This window comes from Rhinopithecus roxellana, chromosome 2 (assembly GCF_007565055.1).
Source record: "Rhinopithecus roxellana isolate Shanxi Qingling chromosome 2, ASM756505v1, whole genome shotgun sequence".
Lineage (NCBI taxonomy): Eukaryota > Metazoa > Chordata > Mammalia > Primates > Cercopithecidae > Rhinopithecus > Rhinopithecus roxellana.
This window is the reverse complement of record NC_044550.1, coordinates 14,856,454-14,881,793: the sequence shown is the minus strand read 5'-3', so window position 1 is coordinate 14,881,793 and position 25,340 is coordinate 14,856,454. Positions and strand designations below refer to the sequence as shown.

The 25,340-nt window shown below is 41.3% G+C and overlaps 1 protein-coding gene and 2 pseudogenes across 3 annotated transcripts in view; 1 reads left to right on the top strand and 2 right to left on the bottom strand.

Moving 5' to 3' along the window:
• The window catches only part of MANBA (mannosidase beta), a 142,725-nt gene that overhangs the window by 4,551 nt on the left and 112,834 nt on the right, over window positions 1-25,340 (top strand). The gene's annotated exons all lie outside the window — the stretch shown is intronic.
• Window positions 3,953-5,190, bottom strand: LOC115894739 (annotated as a pseudogene).
• Window positions 21,438-21,693, bottom strand: LOC104662316 (annotated as a pseudogene).

Genomic DNA, 25,340 nt, shown 5'->3' with positions numbered 1-25,340 from the left:
GTATACATGTGCCACGTTGGTGTGCTGCACCTGTTAACTCATCATTTACATTAGGTATATCTCCTAATGCTATCCCTTCCCGCTCCCCCCACCTCATGACAGGCCTGGGTATGTGATATTTCCCACCCTGTGTCCAAGGGTTCTCATTGTTCAATTCCCACCTATGAGTGAGAACATGCGGTGTTTGGTTTTCTGTCCTTGCGATAGTTTGCTCAGAATGATGGTTTCTAGCTTCATCCATGTCCCTACAAAGGACATGAACTCACATCCTTTTTTATGGCTGCATAGTATTCCATGGTGTACATGTGCCACATTTTCTTAATCCAGTCTGTCACTGATGGACATTTGGGTTGATTCCAAGTCTTTGCTATTGTGAATAGTGCTGCAATAAACATACGTGTGCATGTGTCTTTATAGCAGCATTATTAATAATCCTTTGGGTATAAATAATCCTTTATAGCAGCATGATTAATAATCCAGTATGGAATGGCTGGGTCAAATGGTATTTCTAGTTCTAGATCCTTGAGGAATTGCCACACTGTCTTCCACAATGGTTGAACTAGTTTACAATCCCACCAACAGTGTAAAAGTGTTGTTATTTCTCCACATCCTCTCCAGCACCTGTTGTTTCCTGACTTTTTAATGATTGCCATTCCAACTGGTGTGAGATGGTATCTCATTGTGGTTTTGATTTGCATTTCTCTGATGACCAGTGATGATGAGCATCTTTTCATGTGTCTGTTGGCTGCATAAATGTCTTCTTTTGAGAAGTGTCTGTTCATATCCTTTGCCCACTTTTTGATGGGGTTGTTTGTTTTTTTCTTGTAAATTTGTTTGAGTTCTTTGTAGATTCTGGATATTAGCCCTCTGTCAGATGAGTAGATTGCAGAAATGTTCTCCCATTCTGTAGGTTGCCTGTTCACTCTGATGGTAGTTTCTTTTGCTGTGCAGAAGCTCTTTAGTTTAATTAGATCCCATTTGTCAATTTTGCTTTTGTTGCCATTGCTTTTGGCATTTTAGTCATGAAGTCCTTGCCCATGCCTATGTCCTGAATGGTATTACCTAGGTTTTCTTCTAGGGTTTTTATGGTTTTAGATCTAACATTTAAGTCTTTAATCCATCTTGAATTAATTTTTGTATAAGGTATAAGGAAGGGATCCAGTTTCCGCTTTCTACATATGGCTAGCCAATTTTCCCAGCACCATTTATTAAATAGGGAATCCTTTCCCCATTTCTTGTTTTTGTCAGGTTTGTCAAAGATCAGATCGTTGTAGATGTGTGGTATTATTTCTGAGGGCTCTGTTCTGTTCCATTGGTCTATGTTTTGGTACCAGTACCATGCTGTTTTGGTTACTGTAGCCTTGTAGTATAGTTTGAAGTCAGGTAGCATGATGCCTCCAGCTTTGTTCTTTTTGCTTAGGATTGTCTTGGCAATGTGGGCTCTTTTTTGTTTCCATATGAGCTTGAAAGTAGTTTTTTCCAATTCTGTGAAGAAAGTCATTGGTAGCTTGATAGGGATGGCATTGAATCTATAAATTACCGTGGGCAATATGGCCATTTTCACAATATTGATTCTTCCTATCCAGAAGCATGGAATGTTCTTCCATTTGTTTGTGTCCTCTTTTATTTCATTGAGCAGGATAACCACTATTAAAATGAAAAAAAAATTCAGTGTATGCATTCTAATTTTTTAAATGCATACACATTTATAAGTATTTAAATATACAACTTAACAACTCTTTCACATTTAATATTTTGTGATGCTCTTACCTGCAGTAAACAGGTTTCTATAAACCATGTTTAGTGGCTCTTTTAAAATTCTGTTATATACACTTACCATCACTTATAATCTATTACTTATTGTTGGATAGTTAAATCTGACTCCATTTTTTTTCTATTTTTTTGATGAGGATCCTTTTAACTAAATTTTACTGTACGTCTTTGTTTTCTTATACAAATATTTAAAAGTTAAATAGCTGATTCATAGGATATGTACTTTTTTTAGTCATTTAGTATGTGCTTCTAAGTTGCTTTTCATAAACATTGTACCAGTTGTACACTGCCACCATTATTTTATCAGAGTGCTTGTCTTAGGTGCTAGATTTCAATATTATTTAAGAAACAAATCAAAATCAATTTATTTTCTAGTAAGGTCAAATATATATGTTTATTTCATGTGTTTATTGGTGATGTGGGCATTTCTAATTCATCTTCTTTATCTGTTTTTCTTTTGGCTATTTATCTTTAATGGCAATTTTTTTTTTGTTTTTTTTTTTGAGACAGAGTCTCACTCTGTCACCCAGGTTGGAGTGAAGTGGCATCATCTTCCTCACTGCATTCTCTGCCTCCCAGGTTCAAGCGATTCTCATGGTCTCACTGTGTTGCTCAAGCTGGTCTTGAACTCCTGAGCTCAGGCAATCTGCCCACCTCGGCCTCCCAAAGTGCTGGGATTACAGGTGTCAGCCACCATGGCTGGCCTCTTTAATACAGATTTATAAGGCCCCTTTGTTATATATTTTCAAAAATTCAAATTCAAAATAAATCCCAAATGTCCCATTTATTAGTGAAGTATTTTGTCATATGGATGTTGTAAAGCTATGTATGTTGAAATCTTTTGTTTTTCTTTTATGGTTGTTTCTGTCTTTGGTAGTTTGCTTAAAAATAATTCCTCTCAGCTATCTTTATGGTTCCTGTATTTTTTTTTTTTTTTTGAGACGGAGTCTCGCTCTGTCGCCCGGGCTGGAGTGCAGTGGCCGGATCTCGGCTCACTGCAAGCTCCGCCTTCCGGGTTTACGCCATTCTCCTGCCTCAGCCTCCCGAGTAGCTGGGACCATAGGCGCCCGCCACCTCGCCCGGCTAGTTTTTTGTATTTTTTTTTTAGTAGAGACGGTGTTTCACCGTGTTAGCCAGGATGGTCTCGATCTCCTGACCTCGTGATCTGCCCGTCTCGGCCTCCCAAAGTGCTGGGATACAGGCTTGAGCCACCGCGCCCGGCCCCCTGTATTTAAAATTTTGATTCATTTGAGGTTTTTGCCAAATAGTTAATTGGAGAAATTGATTTGAACAATTTCTCTCTTGTCCACTGATATATTACTTTTATCATGCACTAAATTCCCATATACTGATATAATATTGTTATTCCTTCTCTTTTAATCTTTAAAAAGGTTAAAAGATTAAAATTCTTTTAAAAATATATATTTATTTAATGTTCATTGGGTAAAAGCAATACAGAAAATATAAAGAAGGAAGAAAAACCAATAAAACACATACTATAAAGCAGATATAAACGTCTTTACCACTGTAAAATTACTAGTGTTTATCTTTCCACATTGTTTTCTAAGTATATATAGACAAATATAATAACATAAGAATGAAATCATCACCTAAGGTGGTTTTGTTAGCTACTTTAACATTTAAAACATATCATGAATGTATTTGTCTGTATCTGTAAATATAGATCCACAATTATTTCAAATAGCTTCATAGACCCCATTATAAAGATGTGTTCTTATTCAAAATCTACACTTAAAAATAAAAATTGTAAGTATATAAATATACACATATACTAAAAAGTGGTAGGCATCAGATACTTAGTACTTTTTCTGTAAATTTTGTTATTACCCTATATTCTTCATATGCAATTGGGACAAATGGCCAGAGAAAGATATATTTTAGATGTGTAAATTTATTAACTATAAACTATAAGAGTACATCATAGTAGCTATACATGTGATTAACAAGCTAGTCACAATCATTCTTTTCATTTTATAAACACAAACTATTGTGTTATAAATACAAAATAAGAAAAAGATAGTTAAATGTTAGCTGTTATGAAGAGTGAAAACATTATATAAACTTCAAACGGTTGCTTTCTGCACCTGCATCAATGTAATTTCATGATTTTCTACCAATTTCATTTGTATAAAGAATATGATCAATTTATCATTCACTTTCATGTCCCCACGTGGAAAGTGGTAGGTGAGTATCTGTAGGAATACAACTTATTGTCTGCTTGTCCACTGAAAATAGCCCTGTGTCCCTATCCAGTCTACACTCTGAACTTTGTCTTCATGAGCAGCCAGATCATACAACTTCTTGTATCCCACAACTTGACAATGTTATCTAAAGATCCTGAAATCAGCTGCTGTTCATGGGTAGGAGACCATTTTACTAATGTCACCCAACCTGTATGTGAAGTTAGGGACAGTGACATCAAAGAATGGTCTTTAGTTCAGGGATCCCACAGTCTGGTATGCCTATCTGTGCTTCCAGATGCTAACCACTTACAAAGTTGGAGAATGGGAAATACAATTAAGCACTTTATTTCCTGTCAGAGTTTGACTTCAGACTGTCAGACTCAACATTCTACACTCTAATTGTATGGTCCCAAGATGCACTGCAGATTTCTTTAGCATCTGACCACAGAACTGAGGAAATTGCTTCCTTGTGACCAGAGCGGGTCACTATGGGAGTCCTAACTGCTCTGTGTTCTCTGTCAATTTGTGGATTCCTCCATTTCATCTTCTGTAGGGACTGTAAACCAGATCTTTAGCATCTTATCCCTGGAGCCACTGCAAAATGTAGTTCCTGAGTTATCAACAGCTATAGACTCTGCACTTCCAGCATGACCTCGGGAGCATGGTCGGGCTTTCACTTTGTTTCTCTCTGTTCCACTCCCATAAGAGAATAGTTGGATCCATAGAGGCACTCAAACATAAGCAAGACAAACTGTCTTTTTTTTTTTTTTGCCCAGGCCACATCTTTTACAACATCCATATGTCCCACAATTGTCATTATTGACTTCCCTTCCAAGGACCGGATTTGAGAGGTCTTATCATAAGAACCAGTCAAGATCCATTCCTCTGCCCCTTTAACTGAAATGATCCAGTCATCATGGAACATGCATTGCTCTGGCTGGGGTGCTGTGTACTTCACATATTCTATCTTCACAACTGCCTCTGATGGCATATTCTCCAGTTCCGTGTGTTTGATTGAGGACATTCGCAGAAACTGGCCCTTAAGAAGGAAATACAACTCCATATGTTTGTGGAACTCATTTTTGTCCTTTAGTAATTTATTGATGATATTACTAAGGTCAGCAAATTCAGAGGTGGCAGGGACTGAGAAGGAAACATCATCTATGGCATATTTCTTGTTATCGGTGTAGAAGTATGTTTGGAGCTGAGCCATGGCAAGGAGTACACACAAGGCTTTTGGGTTGGTAGACAGAGAATGGGAGCTCCTGTCTCTTAACTACAAAGAGGCCACTCAAAATTAGACTGCACAGGTAAGCGAGAAGCTGCGGTCTAAGCCTGGACTCTGCTTTTTCTCCTTGGGTCTCCTCCACCCACAATCATTCTTTCTAAGGAGCCATGAGTCTGTCTATGGAGTCTCCAATCTGCAGGTTATCACTCATGAGTACATTCTAACAATATATGTGCATCAGTGTACATTATACTTTTGTATTCTTTAAGTAGCAAATAAGCAGTTTCTATGTGAATGTTGTTAAACTTTTGGTGAATTTCAAACAAATAGTTAAATACAGATACTTGCAAAATGAAATTTCATGTATCCATCACCTGGCTTCAACATGATCAATTCATGGCTAATTTTGTTTAGTCTCTATCCACTGTGCCATCCCTTATTATTTTGTTTTGTTATTTTATTTTATTTTATATATATATTTTTTGAGATAGGGTATACTCTGTCACCCAGGCTGAAGTGCAGTGGCGTGGTCGTGGCTCACTGCAGGCTTCACCTCCTGGACTCAGGCGATCCTCCTGCCTCAGCCTCCCAAGTAGCTAGGACTACAGGTTCACACCACCATACCCAGCTAATTTGTTTCTTTTTTGTAGAGACAGAGTCTCCCTGTGTTGCACAGGATGGTCTCAAACTCCTGGGCTCAAGCAATATTCCCACCTCGGCCTCCCAAAGTGTAGGGATTATAGATGTGAGCTGCCGCTCCTGGCCCCCTTAGTATTATAAAGTAATCCCAGTTATCACATTATTTCATCCACAGACATTTCAGTATGGGTCTCTAAAAGATAAGGACTTCCTTTTTCTTCAACGTAACCACAATACCATTATGACTCGTGAAATATTTTTGATGTGTTTCAGAGAAGAAAGTTCCATTATTATAATCCAAAATGACTAAACATACATTTTTTTCTTAAAACAGAAGGTTTTCTGGTTGTTATACTAACCTTCCACAGAGATCTTAAGACTTGTAAGAATGAAATCTTTGTTTGAATACTGAGAATGATAGAAAATATTTTTAAATTAAAAAAGAAAAAATAATGAAATGTTCAGCTTTACGTGATCATTTTGTGATGTGAAATGATCTCAAAAGCTTTTTAGGAAATGACCCTTTAAAGATATGTACGTCTTCTTCTAAAAATTTGACTGACTTAAAGTAAAATTAAAAAAAAAAAGGTTGGCTGCATCTATCAAGTGTGACATTAAGGAGATAAAATAGCTAATGACTCTGCATTTGAAATTTAATTTAAACAGAAATAGTCATCAATTAATAATGTTGCTCAATTTCTGGGAAGAGAAAAGTCTAAGGTTTTTAAGCCCTCATTTGAAAAAAACGGTTTTAAAAATCCTGATCCTTAAACCTGGACATTTGCTTTTTTGTTTGATGCCACATGAGGTGCGTTTGGGGTATGGGAGGATTTGCTTTGTCTGGCCCCGAACTGAAAATCAAAGGACTACCTGAGAGCTGAATTTTTAGGTAAGCGTTGGCTGGTCCTTATCATATATAAGTATAAATATATGTAATCAGCCTATACAATTCATTTTCATGTAAAATTTATTTTACGTCTTCCACGTGTGATGCACTTTTCTTGGCCCTTTCACGTGCACTTGTTCATATAATTTCCACAACAACCCTCTGGAAAAGGTATAATAATTCACATTGACTGAGGCTCAGAGAAGTTATTGCCTAAGATTATGCACCTAATGGATGGTGGAGCAAGGATTCAAACACTGATGTTCTTTTCACCGTTGCACGCTGCTTATTGGCAGAAACAGTAAATAGTAAACAAATGGAACAGTTATTATTTTAATTCAAATGTGTCTGATGAAAATAGAGACATGAGTACAATATACTTTTGTTCAAATTATACCACTAAAATCACCCCATTTGCTAAAAGCTCTCAAAAAATGTAAACATTTTCTCAGGGTTAATTCACATATCACTTCTTTCTATTCTCCATCTCTTGGAATTCTCTTCGTTTCAGCCATCACTTCTGTACCACAATTGCTGAAATGCTTGTGTCTAACCACCACATCTCACTTGATTTCCAGCTAGAAATTCTGTTCAACTCTCCTACCTCAGTGTCTTCATGGCATATGAAACTCCATATATCCAAATATTTCTTCTCTCAATTCTCCCAACCCTTACTTTCTCTTATTTTACCTATTTACAATAAAAGCATAAGTATTTTCTCAGTAAACTAAGCCTAGGATCTTGGATCCGTTTTTTTTTTTTTTTTTTCCTCACGTCTGTTGTTAGGTACTAGATCTTTTAAGTCCAACTATAGTGTCTTATAACCATTCCTTACCATTTCTACCGCTATCAACCTAGCTCATTGTTTTCTTTTTTTTAAAAAGAGATTAATTTTAATGACATTTAGAAACAGGTAAAGCATATAAATAGTAAACGGTTTTTGTTGTTGTTGTTGTTGTTTTTAGATGGAGTCTTGCTCTGTCACCCAGGCTGGAGTGCAATGGCACTATCTCGGCTCACTGCAACCTCTGCTTCCCGGGTTCAAGTGATTCTCCTGCCTCAGCCTCATGAGTAGCTGGGATTACAGGCACCCACCACCACCTAGCCAATTTTTGTATTTTTAGTAGAGATGGTGTTTAACCATGTTGGCCAGGCTGGTCTCGAACTCCTGACCTCGTGATCCACCCACCTTGGCCTCCCAAAATGTTGGGATTACAGGCATAAGCCACCTTGCCTGGCCAATAGTAAACAGTTTTAAAGGTAGGCTATGTTATGAAAAGCATCCCTGTCTTCTAGGTCTCCAGTTCCTTTCTATAGAAACAACCACGATTAACCAGTTTCTGGTGTATTCTTCCATATATGTTATAAACATATACAGACAGATAATCATATATAGATTTATGTATTTTCCCCCCACAGATGATTGCATTCTATATATATATATATATAGTTTTATATTGACTTTTTTCTTTAACTTAATATATCTTAGATATCATTTCGGATCGGTACATGTAATAGAAATGAAGGCTATCATTTATTAAGTGCACACTATGTACCAAGAACTGTTCTAAGCACTTTTTGTAATTATCTCGTGCACTCTTTCTACTGATACTGTGAGGCATGTAGGTATGATTACTATCTCCGTTGTAGAACTGAGAAAACAGGTGTACAGAGATGTTTTATGAGCTTCACAAAGACTCACAGGTATTAGGATTAAGCTGGGGCTCAAACCCATGCAGAAAATATTTCACCAACTGCCTCTTCCACCTGTCAGCTACAGTCACCTCCTGGCTTTGTCTCAGAGGCAGTGGAACCATGTAGCTGCCCAGCCTCACTCCCTGAGCAAGTGTGATCTCCTCCTCTGACTCTTCCTATCAGCTAGGAATCTGTCTCTAGGCATTTATTCTAACCTTTCATGAGTTCCAGTGCTGGGAACCCCACTGCTACACTTTAGTCAGGTGTCACTTGTCTCTGTGTCTCCTTAAAAACCTTGCATAATGCCTGGCACTTATAGTGGGCCAAGCAAATGGTTTGTCTTGTTTTCCCTTTTAAATTGTAGTCTCTTTGGTCAGAAAATAAGGACTCTCCTTAAATTGCAACTTTTTTCACTTAGAGCTGTGTTAGATGGGAAACAATATTTACTAACTTAAGGATTTTAGAAAAATATAATGTTAAGGTTGACCAAAACATGTTGCCAGACTCATGGGCTGGGGATCTCTTGTACCTGTGTACCCTTTGAAGTAAGAGTCATAGCTGAAGATCCTATTTGACAGAGGAGAAACTGAAGTTTGGAGAATATAGCTTCTGAATGAAACACTGTGATGGTTAATACTGAGTGTCAACTTGATTGGATTGAAAGATACAAAGTACTGATCCTGGGTGTGTCTGTGAGGGTATTGTCAAAGGAGATTAACATTTGACTCAGTGGACTGGGAAAGGCAGACCCACCTTTATTCTGGATGGGCACCATCTAATCAACTGCCAGCAGAGCCAGAATAAAAAGCAGACAGAAGAACGTGAAAAGACTAGAGTGGCTTAACCTCCCAGCCTCTATCTTTCTCCATGCTGGATGCTTCCTACCCTTAAACATCAGACTCCAAGTTCTTCAGCTTTGGGAATTGGACTGGCTTCCTTGCTCCTCAGCTTCCAGATGGCCTATTATGGGACCTTGTGATCATGTGAGTTAATACTCCTTAGTAGACCCCCCTTTATATATATCTATCTATCCTATTAGTTCTATCCCTCTAGAGAACCCTGACTAATACAGATTTTGGTACCAGGAGTGGTTCTAGAGGAACAGAATATTAAGGATGGAGTTCTTTTATTGATTTTGGGGTTTCTGGAATTGACTGCTTAATTTGATTAGACCAAAAAATGCTAAGGATTCTGTATCTTTTTTTTTTTTTTTTTTTTTTTTGAGATGGAGTCTCACTCTGTCACCCAGGCTGGAGTGCAGTGGCGCAATCTCTGCTCACTGCAAGCTCTGCCTCCTGGGTTCACGCCATTCTCCTGCCTCAGCCTCCCGAGTAGCTGGGACTACAGGCACCCGCCACCATGCCTGGCTAATTTTTTGTATTTTTAGTAGAGACGGAGTTTCACCATGTTAGCCAAGACGGTCTTGATCTCCTGACCTCTGTGATCTGCCCGCCTTGGCCTCCCAAACTGCTGGGATTACAGGTGTGAGCCACCGTGCCCGGCCTAAGGACTCTATTTCTAAAAGTATGGAGAACACCAATAGTCCTTGGCATGAACTGTTTAGAGAGTTATGCAAAATAAATGCATTTGATACTCCTGATTCACTGCTTGTGAGAGGCAAGGAGTTTAGTGACTCTAAACATAATACTTTTGACCATATGTGGAGAGCCAAGGAACATAATAAAACTGGTTGCTTGCTCCTACGTTCACTGGACAAAGTGATGAAAGAAAAATGATGAGCTCAGGGATTATAACTCCCAGCTTTAGAAGCAGTACTGAGCCTCACCCCTGCTCGATTGCCCTGAGTGAGAGTCTTATCTCCTATAGAGAAAGAGCTGAAACTGTGAAAAATAGACACAAGCTCTTATCGTGTGGCTGACCTGCAGCGAAAGGTGCATGCACAGCCTTTCCAGGTGTCTACTGTTAAAGTGAGGGCATTGATTGGAAAAGAATGGGACCCTGCAACTTAGACTGGGGATGTGTGGGGGAACTGATGAAGCTGGGGATGCTGAGTTTGTAAACTCTGATGAACCTTTTTTGCCAGAAGAAACAGCTTCTTCATCCCCAGTAGTGGCAACATCCCCTCCCCAACCCATGCTGCCATCAACCTTTCCACCTTTGTCTCAGGAGATAAACCATGCGCTGCCTGAGGCAACAGTGATGGCCTCCTCTGAGGCAGTTGCCAGGCAAAATAATGTTGATTCTCCTCAAGAGCCACCCCCAACACCCCTGTTTAGTCTAGACCTATACCTAGACTGAAGTCCCAGTGGACCCCTAGAGGTGAGGTTCAGAGTGACCCATGAGGAGGTGTGCTACACTAGAAAAGGACTGCTTTAGTTTTCTAATTTATATAAGCAGAAATCTGGAGAACAGGCATGGGAATGGATATGAAGAGTGTGAGATAATGGTGGAAGGAACACAGAGTTGGATCAGGCTGGATTTATTGATTTGAACCCACTAAATAGAGATTCTGCTTTTAATGTTGCAGCTCTGGGAGTTAAAAAGGTTTTAATGGTTCTAATAGTTTATTTGCTTGGTTAGCTGAAATATGGATAAAAAATGGCCCACTGTGAGCAAGCTAGAAATGCTTGATCTCTCTCAGTTTGATGTAGAGGAAGGGATCCAAAGGCTTAGGGAGATTGGATGCTGGAGTGGATTGGTCACTTTAGACCTACCCATCCCAGCTGGGAGGGTTCAGAAGATATACCCTTGACAAACGCTTTGCGAAATAGATTTTTGACGGCAACAACTGCATCTCTGAAGAGTCCTTTAATTGCTCCTCTGTGTATGTCAGATCTAACAGTGGGAACTGCAGTCACTCAACTACAAAATTTATAGGCCCAGGACCCCTTGAATGAAGGGGAGGCTGGGTCCCCTTGAAAAGGACCCCACTATGCTAGTGACTGTTTATACTGTTAATATTTCTCCCATCCTTCCCCAAGGAGACCCCCAGCCTATTACCAGGGTAACTGCATTGAAGAAAGGGAAATGATCAGACATTTTGGGGACCACTGGACACTGGCTCTGAGCTGACATTGATACCAAGGGACCCAAAATGTCATTGTGGTCCTCCAGTTGAAGTAGAGGCTTATGGAGATCAGGTAATTAATAGAGTTTTAGCTCAGGTCTGACTTACAGTGGGTCCAGTGGGTCCCTGGATTCATCGTGTGGTCATTTCCCAGTGCCAGAATGCATAATTGGCATAGACATACTTAGCAGCTAGCAGAACCTCCACACTGGCTCCCTGACTTATAGGGTGAGGGTTATTATGATGGGAAAGGCCAGATGGAAGCCCTTAGAGATGCCCCACCTAGAAAAATAGTAAATCAAAAACAATATCGCATCCCTGGAGGGATTGCGAAGATTAGTGCCACCATCAAAGACTTGAAAGTCTCAAGGGTGGTGATTCCCATCACATCTGTGTTTAACTCTCCTATTTGGCCTGTGCAGAGGACAGAAGGATCTCGGAGAATGACAGTGGATTGTTATAAACTTAACCAAGTGGTGACTCCAATTGCAGCTGCTGTACCATAAGTGGTTTCATTGCTTGAGCAAATTAACACATCTCCTGACACCTGGTATGCAGTCATTGATTTGGCAAATGGCTTTTTCTCCATTCCTGTCCATAAGGCCCACCAGAAGCAATTTGCCTTCAGCTAGCAAGGCCAGCAATATACCTTTGCTGTCCTACCTCAGGGATATATCAACTCTCTGGCTTTATGTCATAATCTTGTTTGAAGAGACTTTGATCACTTTCACTTCCACAAGGTATCACACTGGTCCATTATGCCGGACCAGTGTGCTGATTGGATCCAGTGAGCAAGAAGTAGCAAACATACTGGACTTGGTGAAACATTTGTATGCCAGAGGATGGGAAATAAAATTCAGGGAACTTCTACCTCAGTAAAATTTTTAGGGGTCCAGTGGTGTGGGGCCTATTGAGATATTGCTTCTAAGGTGAAGGATAAATTGCTGCATTTGGCCCCTTCTACAACTAAGAAAGAGGCACAATGCCCTGTGGGCCTATTTGGATTTTGGAGGCAACACATTCTGCATTTGGTTGTGTTATTCTGACCCATTTATCAGGTGACTCAAAAGGCTGCCAGTTTTGAGAGGGGTCCAGAACAGAAGAAGGTTCTGCAACAGGTCCAGGCTGCTGTGCAAGCTGCTCTGCCACTTGGGCCATATGACCCAGCAGATCCAATGGTGCTTGAGGTTCAGTGGCAGATAGAGATGATGTTTGGAGCCTCTGGGAGGCCCTCATAGGTGAATCATAGCAGAGGCTGCTAGGATTTTGGATCAAGGCTCTGCCATCTTCTGCAGATAACTACTCTCCTTTTGAGAGAGAGCTCTTAGCCTGTTACTGGGCTTTGGTGGAAACTGAACCTTTGACTATGGGTCGTCAATTCACTATGCGACCTGAACTGCCTATCATGAAGTGGGTGCTTTCTGACCCATCTAGCCATAGAGTAGGTTGTGCACAGCAGCATTCCCTCATCAAATGGAAGTGGTATATACATGATTGGGCTCAAGCAGGTCCTGAAGGCACAATTAAGTTACATGAGAAAATGGCTCAAAGGCAGAAGTGGCTCACTCTTGCCACCCTGTCTTTTCTCCCCCAGCCTGCACCAGTGGCTTCATGGGGAGTTCCCTATGATCAGTTGACAGAGGAAGAGAAGACTAGGGCCTGGTTCATAGATGGTTCTGCATGATATGCAGGCACCACCTAAAAGTGGACAGCTGCAGCACTACAGCCCCTTTCTAGGACATTGCTGAAGGACAGCGGTGAAGGGAAATCTTCCCAGTGGGCGGGACTTCGAGCAGTGCACCTGGTTGTGCACTTTACATGGGAGGAAAAATGGCCAGATATGCAGCTATATACTGATTCATGGGCTATAGCCAATGGTTTGGCTGGATGGTCAGTGACTTGGAAGAAGCATGACTGGAAAATTGTGACAAAATTTGGGGAAGAGGTATGTGGATGGACCTCTCTGAATGGTCAAGAACTATGAAGATATTTGTATCCCATGTAAGTGCTCACCAACGGGTGACCTTGGCAGAGGAGGATTTTAATATTCAACTGAATAAGATGACTCATTCTGTGGATACCACTCAGCCTCTTTCCCCAGCCATCCCTGTCATCACCCAGTGGGCCCATGAACAAAGTGGCCATGGTGGCAGGGATGGAGGTTATGCATGGGCTCAGAAACATGGATTTCCACTCAGCAAGGCTGACCTGGCTATGGCCACTGCTGAGTGTCCAATTTGCCAGCAGCAGAGACCGACACTGAGCCCGCGATATGGCATCATTCCTGGGGGTGATCAGCCAGCTACCTGGTGGCAGGGTGATTATATTGAACCACTTCCATCATGGAAAGGGCAGAGGTTTGTTCTCACTGGAATGGACTCTTACTCTGGATATGGGTTTGCGTATCCTGCACACAATGCTTCTGCCAAGACTACCATTCATGGACACACAGAATGCCTTATCCACCATCACGGTAATCCACACAGCATTGCCTCTGACCAAGGCCCTCACTTTACAGCTAAAGAAGTGTGGCAGTGGGCTTGTGCTCATGGAATTCACTGGTCTTACCATGTTTCCTATCATCCTGAAGCAGCTGGATTGATAGAATGGTGGAATGGCCTTCTGTCATCACAATTACAATGCCAACTAGGTGACAATACTTTTCAGGGCTGCGACAAAGTTCTCCAGAAGACCATGTATGCTCTGAATCAGAATTCGTTATATAGTACTGTTTCTCCCATAGCCAAGATTCATAGGTCCAGGAATCAAGGGGTGGAAGTGGAAGTGGAACCACTCACCATCACCACTAGTGATCCACTAGCAAAATTTTCTTTCTGTTCCCACGACATTATGTTCTGCTGGTCTAGAAGTCTCAGTTCTAGAGGGAGAAATGCTGCCACCACGAGGCACAATGATTCCATTAAACTAGAAGTTAAGATTACCACCTGAACACTTCGGGCTCCTCCTACGTTTAAGTCAACAGGATAAGAAGGGAGTTATAGTGTTGGCTAGGGATTGACCCAGACTATCAAGACAAAATCAGTCTACTACTCCACAATGGAGATAAGGAAGAGTATGCATGGAATACAGGAGATCCCTTGGGGTGTCTCATTGTATTACCATGCCCTGAGATTAAGGTCAATGAGAAACTACAACAGCCCAATCTGGGCAGGACGACAAATGGCCCAGACCCTTCAGGAATGAAGGTTTGGGTCACTTTACCAGGAAAAAAACCATGACCTGCTGAGGTGCTGTTTGGTAACATGAAGTTCTTCAGTGGTTATTTCTGAGATTTTGTTGCATCCATCACCCAAGCAGTATACAGTGTACCCAGTGTGTAGTCTTTTATCCCTCACCCTCTTCCCATCCTTACCTGCCAGTCTCCAGAGTCCACTATATCATTCTTAAGCCTTTTGCATCCTGATAGCTTAGCTCCCACTTATAAGTGAAAACATACAATGCTTGGCTTTCCATTCCTGAGTTACTTCACTTAGAATAGTGGTCTCCAACTCCACTTTATTTTGTTCCTTTTTATGGCTGAGTAGTATTCCATATTATGTATAACATATACCACATATAACACAATTTTTGCAATTGCAAATTGTGCTGCTATAAACATGTGTATCCAAGTGTCTTTTTCATATTATCACTTCTTTTCCTCTGAGTAGGTACCCAGTAGTGCGATTGCTGGATCAATGGTAGTTCTACATTTAGTTCTTTAAAGAATCTCCTTACTGTTTTCCTTAGTTGTACTAATTTACATTCCATCCAGCAGTGTAAAAGTGTTCCTTTTTTACCACATCCATGCCAACACCTTTTTTTTTTTTTTTTGATTTTTTAATTATGGCCATTCTTGCAGGAGTAAAGGGGTATCTCATTGTGGTTTTGATTTCCATTTCCCTGATAGTTAGTGATGTTAAACATTTTTTTTGTTTGTTTTTCTGCTACTTGTGTATCTTCTTTTGAGAATTGTCTATTCGTGTCCTTAGCCCACTTTTTGATGGGATTATTTGATTTTTCTTGCTAATTTGTTGGAGTTCCTTGTAGATTCTGGATATTAGTCCTTTGTTGGATGCATAGTGTATGAAGATTTCCTCCCACTCTGTGTGTTGTCTGTTTACTCTGCTGATTATTTCTTTTGCTGTGCAGAAGCTTTTTAGGTTAGTTAGGTCCCATCTATTTATCTTTGTTTTTGTTGCATTTGCTTTTGGGTTCTTAGTCATGAAGTGTTTTCCTAAACCAATGTCTGGAAGAGTTTTTCTGATGTTATCTTCTAGTTTTTTTTTAATGGTTTCAGGTCTTAGATTTAAGACTTTGATCTATCGAGTTGATATTTATATAAGGTGAGAGATGAGGATCCAGTTTCATTCTTCTGTGTGTGTCTTGCCAATTATCCCAGCATCATTTGTTGAATAGGGTGTCCTTTCCTCACTTTATCTTTTTGTTTCCTTTGTCAAAGATCAGTTGGCTGTAAGTATTTGGCTTTATTTCTGGGCTCTCTATTCTGTTCCACTGGTCTAGGTGCCTGGTTTTATACTTGTAGCATGCTGTTTTTGTGCCTATATCCTTACAGTAGAGTTTGAAGCCAGGTGGTGTGATGCCTCAGGATTTATTCTTTTTGCATAGTCTTGCTTTGGCTATGCAGGCTCTTTTTGAGTTTTATATGAATTTTAGGTTTGCTTTTGCGAGTTCTGTGAAGAATAATGATGGTATTTTGATGGAACTTGCACTGAATTTATAGATTGCTTTTGACAGTATGGTCATTTTCACAATATTGATTTTATTCATTCATGAGCATGTGATGTGTTTCCATTTGTTAGTGTTACCTATGACTTCTTTCAGCAGTGTTTTGTAGTTTTCCTTGTAGAGGTTTTTCATGTCCTTGGTTAGGTATATTCCTAAGTATTTTATTTTATTTTTTTGCAGCTATTGTAAAAGGGGTTGAGTTCTTGATTTGATTCTCAGCTTGGTCGCTGTTGGTGTGTAGGAATGCTACTGATTTGTGTACATTGATTTGGTATTCCAAAACTTTGCTGAATTTATTTATCAGGTAAGGAACTCTTTGGATGAGTCTTTAGGGTTTTCTATGTATATGATCATATAATCAATGAACAGCAACAGTTTTACTTCCTCTTTACTGATTTGGATGCCCTTTATTTCTGTCTGTTGTCTGATTGCTCTGGCCAGGTCTTCCAGTACTATGTCAAAGAGAAGTGGTGAAAGTGGGCATCCTTGTCTTGTTCCAGTTCTCAGAGGGAATACTTTAAACTTTTCCCTGGTCAGTAGAGTGTTGGCTGTCGGTTTGTTGCAGATGACTTTTATTTCCTTAAGGTATGTCCCTTCTATGCCAATTTTGCTGAGGATTTTAATCATAAAGGATGCTGGACTTTGTCAAATGCTTTTTTCTGCATTTGTTGAGTTGATCATATGATTTTTGTTTTTATTCTTTTTTTATGTGGATGTATCACATTTATTGACTTGCATATGTACCTGCCTCCCTGGTATGAAACTCATTTGATCATGGTGTATTATCTTTTTGGTATCCTGTTGGATTTGGTTAGCTAGTGTTTTGTTGAGGCTCTTTGCAGCTATGCTCATCAGGGATATTGGTCTGTAGTTTTTGTTATGTCCTTTTCTGGTTTTGGTATATGATAATTCTGGCTTCATATAATTATTTAGGGAGAATTCCCTCTTTCTCTATTTTTTGGAGTATTTTCAGTAGGATTGGTACCAATCTTTCTTTGAACATCTGATAGAATTCAACTGTGAATCCATTTGGTCCTGGACTTTTTTTTGGTCAGCAGTTTTTAAATTACTGTTTCAACCTCACTACTTGTTATTGGTCTGCTCAGAGTTTCTATTTCTTCCTGTTTCAATCTGGAAATATTGTATATTTCCAGGTATTTATCCATTTCCTCTAGGTTTTCTAGTATGTGCACATAAAGATGTTCATAGTAGCCTTGAATGATCTTTTGTATTTCTGTGGTATCAATTGTAATATCTCCCATTTCATTTCTAATTGAGCTTATTTGGATCTTCTCTCTTCTTGATTAATCTCACTAGTGGTCTATCAATTTCGTTTATCTTTTCACAAAACCAGTTTTTGTTACATTTATCTTTTTTCCTTCCCTTGTTTGATTCCATTGTTGAAACTCTCCAGTGTATTTTGCATTTCTCTAAGTATGTCTTTCATTTTCAGAAGTTGTGATTGTTTTTTCTTTATGATATCTGCTTCTCTGGAGACCTTTTCATTAATATCCTGCATTGTTTTTTAAAGTTCTTTAAGTTGGTTTTCACCTTTCTCTGGCGCCTGCTTGAGTAGCCCAATAATCAACCTTCTGAATTGTTTATTTGGCGGTTCAGAGATTTCTTCTTTGTTCGATCCATTGCTGGAGAGCTAGTGTGATCTTTTGGGGGTGTTATAGAACCTTGTTTTGTCATATTACCAGAATTACTTTAACTGGTTCCTTCTCATTTGGGTAGACTGTTTCAGTGGAAAGATTTGGAACTCAAGAGTTGCTGTTTAGATTGTTTTGTCCCATGGGGTAATCCCTTGATGTGGTGCTCTCCCTCTTCCCCTAGGGATGGGGATTTCTGAGAGCCAGACTGCAGTGATTGCTATTGCTCTGTGAGTCTAGCCAACCAGCAGGGCTACTGGCCTGCAGGCTGATGCTGGGGATTGTCTGCAAAGAGTCCTGTGATGTGATCTGTGTTCAGGTCTCCTAGCCATGGATAACCAGCACCTGCTCCAGTGGAGGTGACAGGGGAGTGAAGCGACCTCTATGGGAGTCCTTGGTTGTAGCTTCGTTTAGTGCACTGGCTTTCTCAAATACTGGTTATGCTAGCAGTGAAGCTGTTGTGTGAACAGACTCAGTACTTCTGGTTAACCAGGATATTGCAGGCAGTGGAATTAGTTGTTTTCTTCTTTAGAGCAGGGTTGTTCTTTTATCAGTTTGAGTTGATTGGTCTCCAGCCAGGAGGTGGCCCTTTCAAGAAAGCACTAGCTGCAGTAGTAGAAGGGGGATATAATCTTGCCCTACATTGGCCAGGATGAGTACTTGGGTTTCTCAGGTGATGGGCAGGGCCATAGAGGTCCCAAGGGTTTATGTCATTTGTCTTTGGCTACCAGGTCTGGTAGAGAAAATCCATCAAGTGAGGACATTGTTAGGCGGGTCTGAGCTCAGACTCTTTTTGAGTGGGGCCTGCCATGGCCACTATGGGGTTCTCAGGCTAATGGAATTATGTTGCCAGGGGGATTATGATTGCCTCTGCTGCATCACACAGGTCACTAGGGAAGTGGGGAAAAGCCAGCACTGACAGGTCTTACCCAGCTGGGCGCGGTGGCTCACACCTGTAATCCCAGCACTTTGGGAGGCCGAGGCGGGCGGATCACGAGTCAGAAGATTGAGACCATCTTGGCTGACACGGTGAAACCCCATCTCTACTAAAAATACAAAAAAATTAGCTGGGCGTGGTGGTGGGTGCCTTTAGTCCCAGCTACTTGGGGGGCTGAAGCAGGAGAATGGCGTGAACCCGGGAGGCAGAGCTTGCAGTGAGCAGAGATCGTGCCACTGCACTCCAGTCTGGGCGACAGAGCGAGACTCCATCTCAAAAAAACAAAACAAAACAAAACAGACAGGCCTTACCCAGCTTCCATGAAGCCAGCAAGACCAGTCTCACTCCTAGTGTGCCCCCCCAACAGCATTGAGTTTATATCAGTTTATATCCAGGCATCTGGTGAGCAGGGCTGAGATCTTGCCCCAGGCGATAAGCCTCCCTGCTGAGAAAGCAAGCATGGTTCTCAGGCCTCACCCCTCCCCACCTGCTAACACCTTTGGCTGCACCCATGTCTGTACTTCCTGTTCGCCACCCCCAAGCTCCTGGATTCTGCTCAGGAAAATTCATGCTTGTCGAAAATATTACAAAGTTCATCCGGGAGCTTCCTTCACCCTGTGACTCCCCTCCAGTACTCCTGGGTGCCTTCCCTTCCCCGAAGACCTCTGTGAGATAGGCCAGTAATGGCTTCCCTGGACTCGAGCTGGGGACTCACTCTTTCCGGTGCTTCTTTTCTCAGTACTGTTATATTTTGCTTGGCTCCTGAAATCCCAAGTCTGATACTGGTCTGAAGCAGAATTGGGGAGCAGAAAAGCTATACCTGGTTAAGTAGTCTCTATATCTATAATCAGGCATAATGATGGAGTCCAGAAGCTTACTGAGAAAATGAGACTGATGATATTGTCATTTGCTGATGACACATGGTTTGTTGATGTACAGTAAACAGAGTAAATACGGTGTCAATTATAAATAACTAGCCACGGCGCACACATGGCATGTTTGTTTCATGGTTGCTGCTTTATAAGTAGCACTGACGTTGTAAATATTGATGGTGTTGTGACGTTAACGGTAGTACTAGGTAATGACTAAGTATATGGACCCTGGAGCCATCTTTCCTGGTTCTAAGTCAGTCCTCCACCACTTAATAGCCATTTGAGTATGGGCCTTGTAGTCTTTGTTGATAAATGGGGATGATAATAGTACCTACCCCAGTAGGGTCACAGGCAGTAACTTTTAACTATTATTGTTGTTGCAGTTACCACTGGTATAAACGTGTAAGTACACGCAACATGAGGCGTTGTAGTATAGTCCAAAGAATTCAGACCTTGGTGTTAGACTAGGTTGGTTTCTTTCCTCAGTGTCCATACTTCTGCTTAGTTGTGGGACCTCAAGAAAGCTACTTCACTTTTTGGAGCTTTAGTTTCTTCCTCTATTAAATGGTATTTACTGTACATGTTTATTATGAAGATAAGAGTGTATGAGTGCCTACTATAGAGGCTGATGTGTAGTAAATGGTTGACAAATGATACTCTTATTTGTTTTAGGGTTCATGGGTTTGCTTAACAACTCAGACTGACATGGGTCCTTAGTTATGAGAGGTAACCCTGAGCTGCTGTTTGCTCTAAATAAGGCTCAGAATTTCAGTATGATCAAATAGGGTCAGACCAATCTGGAACCAAATTAAGTTGGTTGATTAGCATTTGGAATAGTAATTTTAAATGTAATTTAAACCTCTATAACTTTTTTTTGGTTTTGGTATTTTCTCTTAGTAAGAGAAAAATTTTTAGTAGACTTTTTTTTTTTTCAGCATGCATGTCAGTTTATTCATCACACTTCCCCCAGGAACTCTCACTGGTTAGGGAATGAAAGAATTGAAGGAATGGGGGATGTACAGGTGGAAGTAAAAGGCACACCTTGAACGTGCTATGATGGGTTGAAGGGTTGAAAAGAGGTTGGTCTGAAATTGATGAGCCTCCCATTTCAGAAGCTCAGGAAGTTTGTGCCCAGGAAATATACATGCCTTCAGCCAAATCCCCTGCACCTGATAGAGCAGAAGCAGGCACTGCCTACCCTGGCCTGGGCCGTCTGGTGGCTCTCATGTCAGGCATTTTCTGGGCCTGGCTGTTGCAGCTAGTGGGATCACTAACGTTGCATGGCATGGCGTCTTGGCCTAAACAAACAGGTGAGGCCTGGCTCTGTCTACACAGCAGCAAAAAAGGTGACTGATTAGCAGGAGATCCATAGTGCACAAATAATGGGAGAGGGTGTGCTTGTCAGCATTAGACAATAACTCCAAAATGTAGTGTAAACTCACAAGGAGGGGGTGACTCAAGGCTGGACACATGACTAAGTAAGAAAATGTGACTCTGTAAGCTGACCCAACTTCTGAACAAACCTCCTAATACAGTCACAGTGTGTTTCAGTCCCCTTGACTCTAAACTATCACAGAAGTAGAAAGAGGAAGAAGTGGTGGACTGCCCAGCTGGGGCCTCGAAACTGTCATGACTGTCTAGATCTCTGATGTCAGAGGGCGTCACAGCCTCCTCAGATGCTAAGCCTGGGACGGAGAGGGGGAACAGGATATAGATTCCCAGGAGGGCTGTCCCCAAGTCCCTCTCCCTGCCCGTCTGGCTCCTCGGGCCTCCTCTTCTACCGCTTCTTCTTGGTCTCTTTCTTGGGCCTGTTGTTCACAGAAGGAACAGTAGCCTTGGGCTTCCTTGTCACCTCAGCACTTCTGGGCTCTGATGGTTCAGCGTCCTCCTCGTGGGACTTGAGAATGGGTACGATGAGGGCCAACACAGATGAGTTGGAAGATGGCTCCCAGGAAGAGTCCATACTGTGGCGGGTTCTCAAGGAAAGTGGGCTCGGGCACCTCTGGAGGTGAGAAGTCTAGGTCAGAGGCCATGGCCCAAGTTGCTTGCTGCCTGAGGTCTCTTCTGACTCACCACTCTTCAGAGCCAACTCTCGTACTGCCGCCCCACTCCCCCGGAAGAGTAGACTTTGTAGGTTCATGGCAAAATTGAACAGAAAGTACAGGGGGTTCTCACATACCTCCTGCCTCCTTGCATGCATAGCATCCCATTCTTCAACATTCCTCACCAGAGTGGTACTCTTGTTAGAATCAATGAACAGACATTGACACGTCTTTATCACTCCAAGTCCACACTTTACATCAGGGTTCATTCTTGGTTGTACATGTGGTGGGTTTGGACAAATGTAATACAAATGACTTGTATTCACCATTGCAATATTGTAAAGAATAACTTCACTGCCATAAACATTCTCTGTGCTCTGTTTATTCATGCCTCTCCTCTATTTAACCCCTGGTAACCACTGATCCTTTCACTGTCTCCATAGTTTTTTCTTTTCCGTGTCAAAAGACAAAATTACAACAAATGTAGTTAAAGATCAAATTGTTTTTTATTTGTCATTCATGAATCAGGAAAGCATCCATTCTACAAAATACAATGAGCACTTTCATGGAAGTATAGTGGGTTTTGTAAGGAACAAATAAACAGAATAGTAGGAAAAAAGCTGATTGATTAACATGAGATAACTTCAGGTTACTTTTCTAGAAAGGGTAAAAGCAGAGAGAACCGGCCAGTGTGGTGACTTACGTCTGTAATCTCAGCATTTTGGGAGGCCAAGGTAGGAGGATTGCTAGAGCTAAGGATTTTGAGACCAGCCGTGGCAACATAGTAAGATCCCCATCGCTACAAAAAAATAAAAATAAAAAATTAGCTGGGCATGGTGGCATACACCTGTAGCCCCAGCTTCTCAGGAGGCTGAGCTGAGAGGATTGCTTGACCCAGGAGGTTGACTCTGTAGTGAACCATGGTTGTGTGCCACTGCACTCTGACCTGGGTGACAGCAGAGCAAGACCTGTTTCAAAAAAAAAAAAAAAATGCAGAGAGAACTTCCTTACTCAGGTGAACTGGAATCTCAAGTTTTCAGGAAAAACTGGTCTGTTTGTGGATCTACCTGCTTCGTTAAAGTTTCATTTTGATTAAGTGGTACTTAGCATGAGTGACTATTTTGGTTTGATCTGCTCTGCTGAGGCCTAGTACAGGAGCTCAATCAACAAAAGCCTCCTATAATTTTTATTTAACATTCAGAATGTCATATAGTTGAAATCATACATTATGTAGCTTTTTCAGATAGGCCTCTTTAAAGTAAGACAAAATTTTAACCTATAAATTATGTTTGTGTTGAAAAAATATATCTGGGAAGATTGCCCTCTTGAACTAACTTGCAAATTCCTTCAGGGAGCTGGGAGATGGGAAGAAGACTTATGCCTTGCCAACAAGATCATCAGCCAGTCCCTGGGCTTAGTGTGTTGATGTGTTGTGGCTGAATTGCTCTCACACCTTCCTTCTCATGATATTTTTAACTGTATTGGACTAAGACCACAGCGTAGAGTTATAAATAGGGCTTGGGGGAGTGACATGGTCATGCTAATAATTAGGTGCCTCTTCAGACCTGTGTCTGTAAATATGTGTTCCATGTTTGTTCATTGGAGAGGCCGAGTCCTGTGTGGGAGAAGAGCAGAAAAGAAAGCAAGTTGGCTGGGCTTGGCACACGGCATTTAACAGAACAAAACCTTACCATTAACCAGACCTTAAAAGCCAGTTTGGTGATTACCTGTTGTTTTAAATCTCATCAGTCAGTCACTCTCTCCCCTAGTAGCTTATCAAAATATTTCTTCCAGTTAGGATCAGTTTCTGGTAGATACCTATCTTGATCTTGATACACACCCAGTGATGTAGTGCCTCTTACAGTTTTGCCCTGGGCAACTGCCTAACTGGCCATTGCCAGCCTAACGTGGTCATCCGGCTCTTACCTGTGTGGAACTTACAGTTGGCTTTTCCTTCTCGACTTAGAGTTACGGTACTTAAGGAAATACTTGAATCTGTCCCTGATAAAGGAGGGGAAGCCCCTCCATGCCTGCACAATTTCCTTCTATATATCGTTCATGGATAGATGAACTGAAAAGATTTGTTTGCCACTTTCTGTTCTGCCTCCTGTCTTGAGTCTTCCTCTGGGAGATAAAGAGTGGAAAGAGTCCAGATACGGTGGCTCACGTCTGTAATCCCAGCGCTTAGGGAGGCCGAGGTGGGCAGATCACCTGAGGTCAGGAGTTCGAGACCAGCCTGACTAACATGGTGAAAACTCATGTCTACTAAAAACACAAAAAAAATTAGCCAGGTGTGGTGATGCATGCCTGTAATCCAAGCTCCTAGGGAGGCTGAGGCAGGAGAATTGCTTGAACCTGGGAGGCGGAAGTTGCAGTGAGCTAGGATTGCACCATTACACTCCAGCCTAGGCAACAAGAGCAAAACTCCATCTCAGAAAAAAAAAAAAAAAAAAAAAAAGTGGAAAAAGAGTGGAAAGGGGATAGGAGAAGAAAGACTTAAGGATTTATGAAGAGGCAGACTTGGGTCTAGACACTGAGATGGAGCAACATCTATGAACATCTAGGAGGCCAGTCATCTTGAGCAGGGGTTAGCAAACGTGTTCAGTAAAGAGCTAAGTACTAAATATTTTAGACTTCCAGGGCCAGATGGTCTCCATCATGTCTACTCAGTTCTGCCACTATAGCATGAAAGCAGCCATATGTAAAATGTAAAGGAAAAGGCATGACTGTGCTCTAGTAAAACTTTATTTATGGGCACATGTCCATTCTTACTTAGCTTGCTAGCCACACAGAAACATGTAGGGAGCTGCATGTGGCCTGTGGGTGGCAGTTTGCTGTGAGGTAGGATAATATAAGAAACCTGATGTTAATAAGTTTTGTAGTATCTGTGCTGCCTGTGTATTCTCTGTAGAGATCCTTTTCATGCTCACTTAGCGAAGTGAAAAATAACTGGAAATGCTACATGAATCCAATGAGTGGAAGGGAGTTGTGCTGACTTTTGGGCAGTGGAGAAGTATTCCCCCTGGAGGCGGGCTGGGATAGTGGCAGCAAAAAGCAGAGTGAGAACCGCAGGGCAGTGAGAGACTGCTGGCTACACACCATAGATTCAGTCTTTCATTCATTCTCTGCCGATACCTTGGTGGTTTTGTGTTTGATTTTAAAAGGGGAAGCCAATTTTTTTTTTTTTAATTCTTTCAGCAAAGCAATTTACTTCTGCAGAAGGGTGCCACTTGCGTCACTCAAGATCGCAAGAACACAGAGAACAAAGGAGACCAGGGGTTTTTATCCTTAATGCAGTCCCTATCTCTGTGCCACGCCCCCATGGACTGGGGTTGGATCGCACAATTTGAGCTGACCTGATTGGCTACTTGTACATATTGTTTTGAACACAGAAGGGGAGGAGGACAGAGGTGGAGTGTGTGAGCCATGCAGTTTCAGGGGAATTTGGGGTACAGGTAACCAAGGGAACAGATGTGAGTTATTGACTAGAGCTGATGGGAAGAGGGTAGGCTGTTTACGGTAACTAGGGGCAAGGAAGAACAAGAAAGTTGAGTTTGAGAACAAGGGATAAGGAAATTAACAAGCTAAACTCTATAAGAGAAACTCAGAAAGACTTATTGTATCTTACATGACAGTTG